The 14,612-nt window shown below is 43.6% G+C and overlaps 3 non-coding genes and 1 pseudogene across 3 annotated transcripts; all 4 read left to right on the top strand.

Moving 5' to 3' along the window:
- Positions 1 to 896: 896 nt before the first annotated feature.
- LOC130301625 (U2 spliceosomal RNA) lies at positions 897 to 1,087 on the top strand. Its single transcript, XR_008851988.1, has one exon. It is a non-coding gene; the product is annotated as a U2 spliceosomal RNA (small nuclear RNA).
- Positions 1,088 to 8,281: 7,194 nt separating this feature from the next.
- LOC130301659 (U2 spliceosomal RNA) lies at positions 8,282 to 8,485 on the top strand (annotated as a pseudogene).
- A 2,095-nt stretch (positions 8,486 to 10,580) lies between these two features.
- LOC130301642 (U2 spliceosomal RNA) lies at positions 10,581 to 10,771 on the top strand. Its single transcript, XR_008852004.1, has one exon. It is a non-coding gene; the product is annotated as a U2 spliceosomal RNA (small nuclear RNA).
- Positions 10,772 to 12,864: 2,093 nt separating this feature from the next.
- Positions 12,865 to 13,055, top strand: LOC130301641 (U2 spliceosomal RNA). The gene has a single exon (XR_008852003.1). It is a non-coding gene; the product is annotated as a U2 spliceosomal RNA (small nuclear RNA).
- The last annotated feature ends 1,557 nt before the right edge of the window (positions 13,056 to 14,612 follow it).

Here is a 14,612-nt window from a genome sequence, read left to right as displayed (position 1 = left end):
ATATATATATATATATATATATATGCGCACACACACACATAGATATAAACGTATTCTCCGTTGAGATATTGCAGCCGCTGCTGTGTCCAGGCCCAGGAGCCTTAGCACTGTGCTGTGATGTCACTCAATACCACTGACATCACTAGGTGTAAACAACATCTCTCCTTTGCTGTGTATGTGACTATGGAGCTGTTTGGTGATGTCGTCTATTACGGCCTTCATAGAAGCAACAGGAGATTGTTGCATCCATCTTGAACCCTCAGAACTACAGTGCTATGATGTCACTCACTTCCACAGGCCTTGCAGAGTGTAAACAACAACAACCCAGCTTTGTTGTGTATGTAACCAAAGGGATTTGTGATGTCACCTAGAACCTTCACAGCAGCGACAGCTTTATGAGGAGCATCAGCACTGCTCTGCCTGAGCAGAACCATCACCGCCATAGGTTGTCAAATAACCCGGATTTAACCCACACAGGTAAGTCCAATGGGGTGCAGGCATGTCCTCTATGCTTACAGCTTCCCGTGGGTGTTGGTTTGATACCGTTTGGGGACAGCCAAGGAGGCATCTGCAGGCAACAAAGGTAGGTGTGTGCTTGTGTGTGTGTTTCCTATGCAGATCCTAAGCCCAGTGTCACATGCAAGTAGGAGGAGTAAGAAGGGTTCCTGGCAAATCCGGGTTATGGATTGCATTTAAAAAGGCCCCGTGGGAGTGCAATGGGCCCCTGTCTTGCTGCTTAGCAATAATGGTATGGGTTTAGGTTCTGCTGTGTGTACTGGTGGTTGACTGCCCCCCAGCCCAGAGTGTGCATGGAAAATTGTCTGGCAGCCTCCCTGACAGCAAGCAGTGATAGTGCCCATGAAGGGGACCTTGTTGGGCCCGCCCCTTTCACGGTTATCGCTTCTCGGCCTTTTGGCTAAGATCAAGTGTAGTATCTGTTCTTATCAGTTTAATATCTGATACGTCCCCTATCTGGGGACCATATATTAAATGGATTTTTGAGAACGGGGGCCGATTTCGAAGCTTGCTTCCGTCGCCCTATGCATTGACCCGATATGGCAGTATCTTCGGGTACAGTGCACCCCCCCCTTACAGGGTTAAAAAGAAAGATTCCTACTTTCATTGCTACCTGCTTGCTGGCTAGCCAGCTAGCCAGCCCTGTGGGCCTTGCTGCTGCTGCAGCCAAAAAACAAAAGGTGGTGCTGCTGCTGCTTCTGCTGCTTCTGCTTCTGCTTGTGTCTGGCCCCTGTTGGAGCGTCCAGGCACAGGACTTCTGCTGCTGCTGACTAAATGGCCTCCTTAATTGGATCATTTGAGTAGCCAGCACACCTGTGCAGGTAGGGCATGACATGATAGGCAGCTGCCTTGATAGCGGGTGGGTGCTGAATGTTCCTAATTGACAAAATAAGATTAATGCTTATGAAGAAATATAAAATCTCATCCCTTCCCCAATATCGCGCCACACCCCTACCCCTTAATTCCCTGGTTGAACGTGATGGACATATGTCTTTTTTCGACCGTACTAACTATGTAACTATGTAACATAACATGGGGGGGGGGGGGGGGTCTCCTGGCTGTTCACACAGGTGTGTCATTGCTGTACATTGACCATGCATTGCTTCTGTGGTATTGCAAAGGCAAAGACAAATGCTTCCAGCCATCCATTGCACTAATGGATTGGTCATCAGCTGGCTGTCTATGTCCCGCATCAATATAGACCAAAGTACAGAGGGTTAGGCTATGCTATTGTGCACCTACCTGATGCATCAGAAGGTGCGAGGCCCTTGCTAAATTCTGTGCACAGACTTTGAGATCTATGCTTTAGACTGTATCTAAACCTGCTCCAACATGGACTGACATTCTGGCCTACTTTCAGCCGATGCGACTTGTCTGTCGCTGAACAGTCGCTTTTTATGTATTCAGCACCTATGTATAATGTTGTAAAAATGCTCTAGAAGCTAAAGTCGCAGAAATGTCACACATATTTGGCCTGCAACTTTCTGTGCGACAAATTCAGACAGGAAAAATCAGTATAAATCCTTAGAAAATTATCCCCCAGTGTCTCCATCTGCTGGCGGTATTGAATAAGCATTGCTGCACTGATGGGGTATGCATTAGACGAAAAAAAAGAAGAAAAAGAAGAATAATACGCCCAGAAAAGAGGCGAAAAGGAGAAAAACGTAAAAAAACGTGAAAAAAAAGTAAGAGGAAGAGAAGGGAAAAAAAGGTGGAAATGGGTTTAAAAGTGATTTCGGCGGAGAAATATATATATATATATATATATATATATATATATATATATATATATATGCGCACACACACACATAGATATAAACGTATTCTCCGTTGAGATATTGCAGCCGCTGCTGTGTCCAGGCCCAGGAGCCTTAGCACTGTGCTGTGATGTCACTCAATACCACTGACATCACTAGGTGTAAACAACATCTCTCCTTTGCTGTGTATGTGACTATGGAGCTGTTTGGTGATGTCGTCTATTACGGCCTTCATAGAAGCAACAGGAGATTGTTGCATCCATCTTGAACCCTCAGAACTACAGTGCTATGATGTCACTCACTTCCACAGGCCTTGCAGAGTGTAAACAACAACAACCCAGCTTTGTTGTGTATGTAACCAAAGGGATTTGTGATGTCACCTAGAACCTTCACAGCAGCGACAGCTTTATGAGGAGCATCAGCACTGCTCTGCCTGAGCAGAACCATCACCGCCATAGGTTGTCAAATAACCCGGATTTAACCCACACAGGTAAGTCCAATGGGGTGCAGGCATGTCCTCTATGCTTACAGCTTCCCGTGGGTGTTGGTTTGATACCGTTTGGGGACAGCCAAGGAGGCATCTGCAGGCAACAAAGGTAGGTGTGTGCTTGTGTGTGTGTTTCCTATGCAGATCCTAAGCCCAGTGTCACATGCAAGTAGGAGGAGTAAGAAGGGTTCCTGGCAAATCCGGGTTATGGATTGCATTTAAAAAGGCCCCGTGGGAGTGCAATGGGCCCCTGTCTTGCTGCTTAGCAATAATGGTATGGGTTTAGGTTCTGCTGTGTGTACTGGTGGTTGACTGCCCCCCAGCCCAGAGTGTGCATGGAAAATTGTCTGGCAGCCTCCCTGACAGCAAGCAGTGATAGTGCCCATGAAGGGGACCTTGTTGGGCCCGCCCCTTTCACGGTTATCGCTTCTCGGCCTTTTGGCTTCGATCCTGTGCGGTTTACCGGGCAGGGTAGGAGTCGGAAGGGGTGGTGATCGGGGCCCTCTTTTGCGGGGGGGCCTGGATTGTTACTGGGTTGCGATAGTGGGTATCTTAACCTGCAAAAATGAGCGGAGAGAGGACTCGAGGACTCGAGGATACGGTGCGGATTTACGTTCCTGGCGAACACCGGGGGACGATTGGATTGGATCAAGTTGTGCTGGAGATTCTTCGCAAGCTCCAGTACCTTCAGGTATGGCATGTAATCGCTATGCAAGACTTCCCTAGGCAAGGGATTTACGATATAACCTTTTATGATTCTGAGGTTTGCCAGAGGGTCTACATGGACTTAGAAGTGATGAAGAGGAGGAATGAGCCAGCTATAATGAGTAAGGTGAAAGTGGAGCCATTATTCATGAATATGTCTAAGGTTGTTATAGTCCATATGTACAACCCGAAGGTTTCGGATGAGATGGTGACCAATTTTTTGTACCGATATTGTGATGAAGTTAAATTTCTTGGAAGACTCAAGAACAGACATGGGTACTTTAATTGTAAAAGGAAATTTGTTGTAAAATTTAAAAAGGACGAAGGAATGGAAGAGGGAAGGAAGAGTATACCACAGGTATTTTCTATTGGAGGAGAAAGAGGTTTTTGTTTTTATGAAGGACAGTTGCAGTACTGTAGACGTTGTCACGCTTATGGACATGTACAGGAGTCTTGCCCTGAGCAAGGAGTATGCTGCAGGAATTGTGGGAAATCAGGTCACAACTCGGGTGAATGTACTGAGAAGAAAACGTGTGATATCTGTGGTAGTGAGGAGCATTTGGCTAGAGGATGCAGTTTATGGTATAGAAAGAAAATGAGCTATGCTGACGCAGCAGGAAATAGAAGAGAGGAAAGAGGAGAAAGGCCATTTCCACGTGTTTTTGGTGTGAATGCTGAGGTGACTCAGGTGATTGACGAGAACTCTGTAAAAGGGAGTGCAGCAGGTGTGACAGTGCAGCACATGAATACTCAGGAAAAATCTGGAAAAGGGGAGGAGGGTGACTCCACTGGTGTGCATTGTGAGGAGACTGGTGTTGGTGAAGAGTTTACTGAGGTCAGTAAGAAGAAAGCACGTAAAGGGAAAAAAGAGAAAGTGGTGGAGAGTGTGGAGACTGTGTGTAGGGAGGTTCCCCCATGTGAAGAAACAATTGAGGATTTTGAATGCCCAAACCCAGTGGTGGGGGAGGAGGAGGGGATGGAGTTTCAGGAGAATGAGAGTGAGAGATCCCTAACACCTGGGCAGAGGGTGATTAGTGGGGAGGAGAATGTAACATCTGAAGAGGAGGAGAAGGAGGAGGAGGAGGGGGAAGATGAAGATGAAAATGCAAATGGAGGCTTTCAAGGTAAAAGTAAAAGGTGTAAGAAAGGGAGTTGGTCAGGGGATCAGACGGATCCTGTGTATGGAGGTGAGAAAATGATGGACAGGGACTCTCAAGTGGGGTCGCCTGATTGCTATGGGATGCTGCTAAGGAAGGTTGAAGGTCAGAATACTAACTTCTAGTTAAAATGGATGTTAAGAAAATGGATTGCCTTCTTTCCTTTTTAATGGCATTGGTTGTGGCTACTCTTAATGTTCGGAGTATAGGAACAACCATCAGAAGAGCAGCAGTTTTTGATTTTTTGGAGAATGTGAAGGGAGATATATTTTGTTTACAGGAGTGTGCAATTAAGTCTGCACCTTATGTAGATGAATGGAAGAGAGGGCAGTCTTTTTGGTCTACATGCACAGAGAATAAAAATGAAGGTGTGGGGATTTTATTGTGTAACAGGGACATTAAAGTTTTAAATTGCCAAGTTTTAGTACCAGGTCGTTGTATGGTTTTAAATTTTGAGTTTTTAGGCCAGAGAATGAGAGTTTTTAATGTATATGCGCCAGCAGAAAAACAGGCACGTGTGTTATTTTTAGAGTCTCTTAAACTTTTTATTCCTGGTCGTGATGGTACTATTATTGTTGGTGATTTTAACTGCATTAGATCCGTCAATGATCGTGAGAGCTCTGCTAAGGTTAGAACTGATATTACTTCAAATGTTTTAAACCAAATTATTCAAGACTTACATTATTCTGATGTTGGACTGATGGTTAGCACTGATGAAAGATACACCTATATATCAGATAGTGGCCGCTGTAAATCCCGGATTGATTACATTCTTGTCTCTGAGGGGATTAAGGTGGTCCGGTGCAATCAAATGATGTCAACTTTCTCAGATCATAAGATGGTGTCGGCAGAAATAAGTATTGCAGAGTCCTTTCATTTTGGTAGAGGGCTCTGGAAATTAAATGTAAGTCTATTAGAAGATGAAGAAGTAATGGCCGGTTTTAAAGATTTTTTTTTATCTTGTACTTCTAAACAATCTGTTTTTAGTAATGTTTTAGCTTGGTGGGATTGGGCAAAAAGTGAGTTTGCTAAGTATTTTAAGTTCATTTGCATAAGGAGGGCACAAGAAAAGAGGAGGGGTTATGAAAGGCTTATCTCACGTTTAGAAACTCTCTTTAAGTTTAAACATGTTGGTGTGGAGGTGGAGGAGGAAATTGAGAAGGTGAAAATTGAGATGAAGAACAGGTTGTTGGAAAGAGGTAGAAATATTGTTTTTAAATCCAAAGTTCAACATTTGGAGGAAAATGAACAATGTACAAGATATTTCTTTAAAAAATGTTTTAATGCTAGGGGTGTTTTTAAGTCTGTTTTAACTCCTACAGGGGAAGTTGTTGGTGATCAGATGGTGAAGGAGATTGGCAGATTTTATGAAACACTTTTTAGTAATAAGAGCAGAGCCAGTGAGACGGAGATGAATGATTATTGTAATATTTTAGAGAATAATGTCCCTGAAGGAAAAAGTGCATTTTTAATTGAGGAAGTTTGTGAAGGGGAGATCAAGCAGGCTCTGGACAAGACAGCGAAAGGGAAGACACCGGGCTGTGATGGCCTCCCCTTTGAGTTTTATTCAGTTTTTTGGCATATTTTAAAGCAAGATTTTACACGGGTGGTGCAATATGTTTTTAACTCAGGTATTTTAGCGGAGTCTATGAAGAAAGGAGTTATTACCTTGATACATAAGAAAGGTGATGAAAGAGATTTGAAAAACTGGAGGCCGATCACATTATTGAATACAGATTATAAGATCATTGCAAAGATTGTGGCGAACAGGATGAGTGACATAGTTGAGCACCTTGTTGGAGAATACCAAGTTTGTGCAGTGCCAAATAGGAGAATAACTGATAATTTATTAGTTTTAAGAGACTCTATTTATTATAGTAATTTTAATAAGAATGCACTTTTTGTGGAATCCATTGATTTTGAAAAAGCTTATGACAGAGTTGCTCATGATTTTATGTTTATGGTTTTAAAGCATATGGGTATTCCTGAGAAGCTACTGTTTGTGATTAAAAGTTTTTATTATGGGGCAACAAGTCAGATTTTAGTCAATGGACATGTGGGGCCGGGTTTTAATATTTTATCAGGAGTACGACAGGGATGCCCACTCTCCCCAATTTTATTCATTTGTGTCATTGAGGCCTTGCTCAAAAATGTACAGAAGGACAAATGTGTGAGTGGTGTTTTTATCCCGGGAAGTAATGGAAGGAATTTGAAGGTTTTAAGTTACATGGATGATGTGGTTTTTACTTGCACTTCCCAAGCTGATCTTAATAGAGTGAATTTGCATGTAAAGATTTTTTGTTGTATTGCTGGTATGAAAGTCAATTGGGGGAAGTGCCAATTGAGTAATTTTGGAAAGCAAGGAAAAGTGGTGGTGGATGGCGTGGATGAGAAGGAAGATATTGAAGTGTTAGGCGTTGTTTTTGAAAAAAATCTAAAAGGAGGGAAAAGTTATGAGAAGTTGGAGGAGAAGATAGAGAAGAAATTATCTTTTTGGAAATTGAGAAACTTGTCCCTTAAAGGTAAAGTTCTGATTTTAAAGGCAGTAATTTTGCCACTACTATTATATACTGCAATGGTTTTCCCACCCGGCAAATTATGGTCCAGAAGGATGACAAGGAAGTTGTTTATTTTTTTCTGGGGTTCAAAGATGGAAAAGATGAAGAGGGAGGAAGTGATGAAGAGCGTGAAGAAAGGCGGATATAATTTCCCGGATATTAATCTGTTTTTAAAGACTCATTACTTTCTTTTAATTTATAAAGTGTCTCAGTGCAATAATTGGGTGGCAGACATGAGCAGGTATTTGGCAGGATGGTTGTTTTCCAAATGGGGCTGGTGTGAGAAGGATCTGAGGAGACCAATAGCGCAAGTTATACCTACCTTCTATGTGGTTCTCAGGTCTTTCAGTGATCAATTTGGTTTGAGTTCCCTGGGAAAACCTGAGAAAAAGAAAATTGAAAATGAAATAAGAAAAAATGAGAGATTATATGAAGTACCATTCTGCACTACTGCTCAGTCTGTGAAGATCTGGAATCTTTTTAATGTTAGAGGATTATCGAATAGACAGAGAGATGTAAACTGGATGACTTTTCATGGCTGCCTCCCAACCAGAGCTTTCCTGAATGGACGAGGAATAAGAGTGAGCGAGAAATGTCCAAGAGAGGGTTGTGGAGGCAGGGAGGATACAGTGCACTTATTTTGGAACTGTTTTTATGCAAGAGAATTTTTTATGCTTCTACAGAGGTTTTTTTCTGCAATCACGGGATATGTTGATTTTAATTTTGAGAAGATTTTTATTGGTCAGGATTTTAGCAGGAGAGAGGACACACGTGAAAGCTGGATTGTATTTTCTGTTTTTAAAGAAGTTTTATGGGATTCTAGAAACCTGCTTGTTTTTAAAAATGTGTGTATTTCTCCAAGGGAGTTGAAGAGACTTTTTTTTGGAAGGTTGTTTATTATTTTTCTATTTGACAAGAAGAGAATGGAAGAGGAAGAGGCTGAAAAGATTTGGAGATACAAGGAATGGAGAAAGTTGTAAGTATCCTGATCAAGGTTTTGAATTTGTGCTTCTCTTATAGTTTTCTTATTGAGATATTTTTCCGCATGATGTTTTTTCAGACTTTGTTTAGAAGTGATGAGTTTTGGTAGGTGACCTGATGATCGCTTGAACAATAGTCTGTAACTGAGGAAAAAAAAAAAAAAAAAAAAAATCTGTTCTTATCAGTTTAATATCTGATACGTCCCCTATCTGGGGACCATATATTAAATGGATTTTTGAGAACGGGGGCCGATTTCGAAGCTTGCTTCCGTCGCCCTATGCATTGACCCGATATGGCAGTATCTTCGGGTACAGTGCACCACCCCCTTACAGGGTTAAAAAGAAAGATTCCTACTTTCATTGCTACCTGCTTGCTGGCTAGCCAGCTAGCCAGCCCTGTGGGCCTTGCTGCTGCTGCAGCCAAAAAACAAAAGGTGGTGCTGCTGCTGCTTCTGCTGCTTCTGCTTCTGCTTGTGTCTGGCCCCTGTTGGAGCGTCCAGGCACAGGACTTCTGCTGCTGCTGACTAAATGGCCTCCTTAATTGGATCATTTGAGTAGCCAGCACACCTGTGCAGGTAGGGCATGACATGATAGGCAGCTGCCTTGATAGCGGGTGGGTGCTGAATGTTCCTAATTGACAAAATAAGATTAATGCTTATGAAGAAATATAAAATCTCATCCCTTCCCCAATATCGCGCCACACCCCTACCCCTTAATCCTGGTTGAACGTGATGGACATATGTCTTTTTTCGACCGTACTAACTATGTAACTATGTAACATAACATGGGGGGGGGGTCTCCTGGCTGTTCACACAGGTGTGTCATTGCTGTACATTGACCATGCATTGCTTCTGTGGTATTGCAAAGGCAAAGACAAATGCTTCCAGCCATCCATTGCACTAATGGATTGGTCATCAGCTGGCTGTCTATGTCCCGCATCAATATAGACCAAAGTACAGAGGGTTAGGCTATGCTATTGTGCACCTACCTGATGCATCAGAAGGTGCGAGGCCCTTGCTAAATTCTGTGCACAGACTTTGAGATCTATGCTTTAGACTGTATCTAAACCTGCTCCAACATGGACTGACATTCTGGCCTACTTTCAGCCGATGCGACTTGTCTGTCGCTGAACAGTCGCTTTTTATGTATTCAGCACCTATGTATAATGTTGTAAAAATGCTCTAGAAGCTAAAGTCGCAGAAATGTCACACATATTTGGCCTGCAACTTTCTGTGCGACAAATTCAGACAGGAAAAATCAGTATAAATCCTTAGAAAATTATCCCCCAGTGTCTCCATCTGCTGGCGGTATTGAATAAGCATTGCTGCACTGATGGGGTATGCATTAGACGAAAAAAAAGAAGAAAAAGAAGAATAATACGCCCAGAAAAGAGGCGAAAAGGAGAAAAACGTAAAAAAACGTGAAAAAAAAGTAAGAGGAAGAGAAGGGAAAAAAAGGTGGAAATGGGTTTAAAAGTGATTTCGGCGGAGAAATATATATATATATATATATATATATATATATATATATATATATATATATATATATGCGCACACACACACATAGATATAAACGTATTCTCCGTTGAGATATTGCAGCCGCTGCTGTGTCCAGGCCCAGGAGCCTTAGCACTGTGCTGTGATGTCACTCAATACCACTGACATCACTAGGTGTAAACAACATCTCTCCTTTGCTGTGTATGTGACTATGGAGCTGTTTGGTGATGTCGTCTATTACGGCCTTCATAGAAGCAACAGGAGATTGTTGCATCCATCTTGAACCCTCAGAACTACAGTGCTATGATGTCACTCACTTCCACAGGCCTTGCAGAGTGTAAACAACAACAACCCAGCTTTGTTGTGTATGTAACCAAAGGGATTTGTGATGTCACCTAGAACCTTCACAGCAGCGACAGCTTTATGAGGAGCATCAGCACTGCTCTGCCTGAGCAGAACCATCACCGCCATAGGTTGTCAAATAACCCGGATTTAACCCACACAGGTAAGTCCAATGGGGTGCAGGCATGTCCTCTATGCTTACAGCTTCCCGTGGGTGTTGGTTTGATACCGTTTGGGGACAGCCAAGGAGGCATCTGCAGGCAACAAAGGTAGGTGTGTGCTTGTGTGTGTGTTTCCTATGCAGATCCTAAGCCCAGTGTCACATGCAAGTAGGAGGAGTAAGAAGGGTTCCTGGCAAATCCGGGTTATGGATTGCATTTAAAAAGGCCCCGTGGGAGTGCAATGGGCCCCTGTCTTGCTGCTTAGCAATAATGGTATGGGTTTAGGTTCTGCTGTGTGTACTGGTGGTTGACTGCCCCCCAGCCCAGAGTGTGCATGGAAAATTGTCTGGCAGCCTCCCTGACAGCAAGCAGTGATAGTGCCCATGAAGGGGACCTTGTTGGGCCCGCCCCTTTCACGGTTATCGCTTCTCGGCCTTTTGGCTAAGATCAAGTGTAGTATCTGTTCTTATCAGTTTAATATCTGATACGTCCCCTATCTGGGGACCATATATTAAATGGATTTTTGAGAACGGGGGCCGATTTCGAAGCTTGCTTCCGTCGCCCTATGCATTGACCCGATATGGCAGTATCTTCGGGTACAGTGCACCACCCCCTTACAGGGTTAAAAAGAAAGATTCCTACTTTCATTGCTACCTGCTTGCTGGCTAGCCAGCTAGCCAGCCCTGTGGGCCTTGCTGCTGCTGCAGCCAAAAAACAAAAGGTGGTGCTGCTGCTGCTTCTGCTGCTTCTGCTTCTGCTTGTGTCTGGCCCCTGTTGGAGCGTCCAGGCACAGGACTTCTGCTGCTGCTGACTAAATGGCCTCCTTAATTGGATCATTTGAGTAGCCAGCACACCTGTGCAGGTAGGGCATGACATGATAGGCAGCTGCCTTGATAGCGGGTGGGTGCTGAATGTTCCTAATTGACAAAATAAGATTAATGCTTATGAAGAAATATAAAATCTCATCCCTTCCCCAATATCGCGCCACACCCCTACCCCTTAATTCCCTGGTTGAACGTGATGGACATATGTCTTTTTTCGACCGTACTAACTATGTAACTATGTAACATAACATGGGGGGGGGGGGGGTGTCTCCTGGCTGTTCACACAGGTGTGTCATTGCTGTACATTGACCATGCATTGCTTCTGTGGTATTGCAAAGGCAAAGACAAATGCTTCCAGCCATCCATTGCACTAATGGATTGGTCATCAGCTGGCTGTCTATGTCCCGCATCAATATAGACCAAAGTACAGAGGGTTAGGCTATGCTATTGTGCACCTACCTGATGCATCAGAAGGTGCGAGGCCCTTGCTAAATTCTGTGCACAGACTTTGAGATCTATGCTTTAGACTGTATCTAAACCTGCTCCAACATGGACTGACATTCTGGCCTACTTTCAGCCGATGCGACTTGTCTGTCGCTGAACAGTCGCTTTTTATGTATTCAGCACCTATGTATAATGTTGTAAAAATGCTCTAGAAGCTAAAGTCGCAGAAATGTCACACATATTTGGCCTGCAACTTTCTGTGCGACAAATTCAGACAGGAAAAATCAGTATAAATCCTTAGAAAATTATCCCCCAGTGTCTCCATCTGCTGGCGGTATTGAATAAGCATTGCTGCACTGATGGGGTATGCATTAGACGAAAAAAAAGAAGAAAAAGAAGAATAATACGCCCAGAAAAGAGGCGAAAAGGAGAAAAACGTAAAAAAACGTGAAAAAAAAGTAAGAGGAAGAGAAGGGAAAAAAAGGTGGAAATGGGTTTAAAAGTGATTTCGGCGGAGAAATATATATATATATATATATATATATATATATATATATATATATATGCGCACACACACACATAGATATAAACGTATTCTCCGTTGAGATATTGCAGCCGCTGCTGTGTCCAGGCCCAGGAGCCTTAGCACTGTGCTGTGATGTCACTCAATACCACTGACATCACTAGGTGTAAACAACATCTCTCCTTTGCTGTGTATGTGACTATGGAGCTGTTTGGTGATGTCGTCTATTACGGCCTTCATAGAAGCAACAGGAGATTGTTGCATCCATCTTGAACCCTCAGAACTACAGTGCTATGATGTCACTCACTTCCACAGGCCTTGCAGAGTGTAAACAACAACAACCCAGCTTTGTTGTGTATGTAACCAAAGGGATTTGTGATGTCACCTAGAACCTTCACAGCAGCGACAGCTTTATGAGGAGCATCAGCACTGCTCTGCCTGAGCAGAACCATCACCGCCATAGGTTGTCAAATAACCCGGATTTAACCCACACAGGTAAGTCCAATGGGGTGCAGGCATGTCCTCTATGCTTACAGCTTCCCGTGGGTGTTGGTTTGATACCGTTTGGGGACAGCCAAGGAGGCATCTGCAGGCAACAAAGGTAGGTGTGTGCTTGTGTGTGTGTTTCCTATGCAGATCCTAAGCCCAGTGTCACATGCAAGTAGGAGGAGTAAGAAGGGTTCCTGGCAAATCCGGGTTATGGATTGCATTTAAAAAGGCCCCGTGGGAGTGCAATGGGCCCCTGTCTTGCTGCTTAGCAATAATGGTATGGGTTTAGGTTCTGCTGTGTGTACTGGTGGTTGACTGCCCCCCAGCCCAGAGTGTGCATGGAAAATTGTCTGGCAGCCTCCCTGACAGCAAGCAGTGATAGTGCCCATGAAGGGGACCTTGTTGGGCCCGCCCCTTTCACGGTTATCGCTTCTCGGCCTTTTGGCTAAGATCAAGTGTAGTATCTGTTCTTATCAGTTTAATATCTGATACGTCCCCTATCTGGGGACCATATATTAAATGGATTTTTGAGAACGGGGGCCGATTTCGAAGCTTGCTTCCGTCGCCCTATGCATTGACCCGATATGGCAGTATCTTCGGGTACAGTGCACCACCCCCTTACAGGGTTAAAAAGAAAGATTCCTACTTTCATTGCTACCTGCTTGCTGGCTAGCCAGCTAGCCAGCCCTGTGGGCCTTGCTGCTGCTGCAGCCAAAAAACAAAAGGTGGTGCTGCTGCTGCTTCTGCTGCTTCTGCTTCTGCTTGTGTCTGGCCCCTGTTGGAGCGTCCAGGCACAGGACTTCTGCTGCTGCTGACTAAATGGCCTCCTTAATTGGATCATTTGAGTAGCCAGCACACCTGTGCAGGTAGGGCATGACATGATAGGCAGCTGCCTTGATAGCGGGTGGGTGCTGAATGTTCCTAATTGACAAAATAAGATTAATGCTTATGAAGAAATATAAAATCTCATCCCTTCCCCAATATCGCGCCACACCCCTACCCCTTAATTCCCTGGTTGAACGTGATGGACATATGTCTTTTTTCGACCGTACTAACTATGTAACTATGTAACATAACATGGGGGGGGGGGGGGGTCTCCTGGCTGTTCACACAGGTGTGTCATTGCTGTACATTGACCATGCATTGCTTCTGTGGTATTGCAAAGGCAAAGACAAATGCTTCCAGCCATCCATTGCACTAATGGATTGGTCATCAGCTGGCTGTCTATGTCCCGCATCAATATAGACCAAAGTACAGAGGGTTAGGCTATGCTATTGTGCACCTACCTGATGCATCAGAAGGTGCGAGGCCCTTGCTAAATTCTGTGCACAGACTTTGAGATCTATGCTTTAGACTGTATCTAAACCTGCTCCAACATGGACTGACATTCTGGCCTACTTTCAGCCGATGCGACTTGTCTGTCGCTGAACAGTCGCTTTTTATGTATTCAGCACCTATGTATAATGTTGTAAAAATGCTCTAGAAGCTAAAGTCGCAGAAATGTCACACATATTTGGCCTGCAACTTTCTGTGCGACAAATTCAGACAGGAAAAATCAGTATAAATCCTTAGAAAATTATCCCCCAGTGTCTCCATCTGCTGGCGGTATTGAATAAGCATTGCTGCACTGATGGGGTATGCATTAGACGAAAAAAAAGAAGAAAAAGAAGAATAATACGCCCAGAAAAGAGGCGAAAAGGAGAAAAACGTAAAAAAACGTGAAAAAAAAGTAAGAGGAAGAGAAGGGAAAAAAAGGTGGAAATGGGTTTAAAAGTGATTTCGGCGGAGAAATATATATATATATATATATATATATATATATATATATATATATATATGCGCACACACACACATAGATATAAACGTATTCTCCGTTGAGATATTGCAGCCGCTGCTGTGTCCAGGCCCAGGAGCCTTAGCACTGTGCTGTGATGTCACTCAATACCACTGACATCACTAGGTGTAAACAACATCTCTCCTTTGCTGTGTATGTGACTATGGAGCTGTTTGGTGATGTCGTCTATTACGGCCTTCATAGAAGCAACAGGAGATTGTTGCATCCATCTTGAACCCTCAGAACTACAGTGCTATGATGTCACTCACTTCCACAGGCCTTGCAGAGTGTAAACAACAACAACCCAGCTTTGTTGTGTATGTAACCAAAGGGATTTGT

Source organism: Hyla sarda, unplaced genomic scaffold (assembly GCF_029499605.1).
Source record: "Hyla sarda isolate aHylSar1 unplaced genomic scaffold, aHylSar1.hap1 scaffold_1132, whole genome shotgun sequence".
Lineage (NCBI taxonomy): Eukaryota > Metazoa > Chordata > Amphibia > Anura > Hylidae > Hyla > Hyla sarda.
Note: the sequence above shows the minus strand (reverse complement) of the source record. Positions and strands in the feature narration are given on the sequence as shown.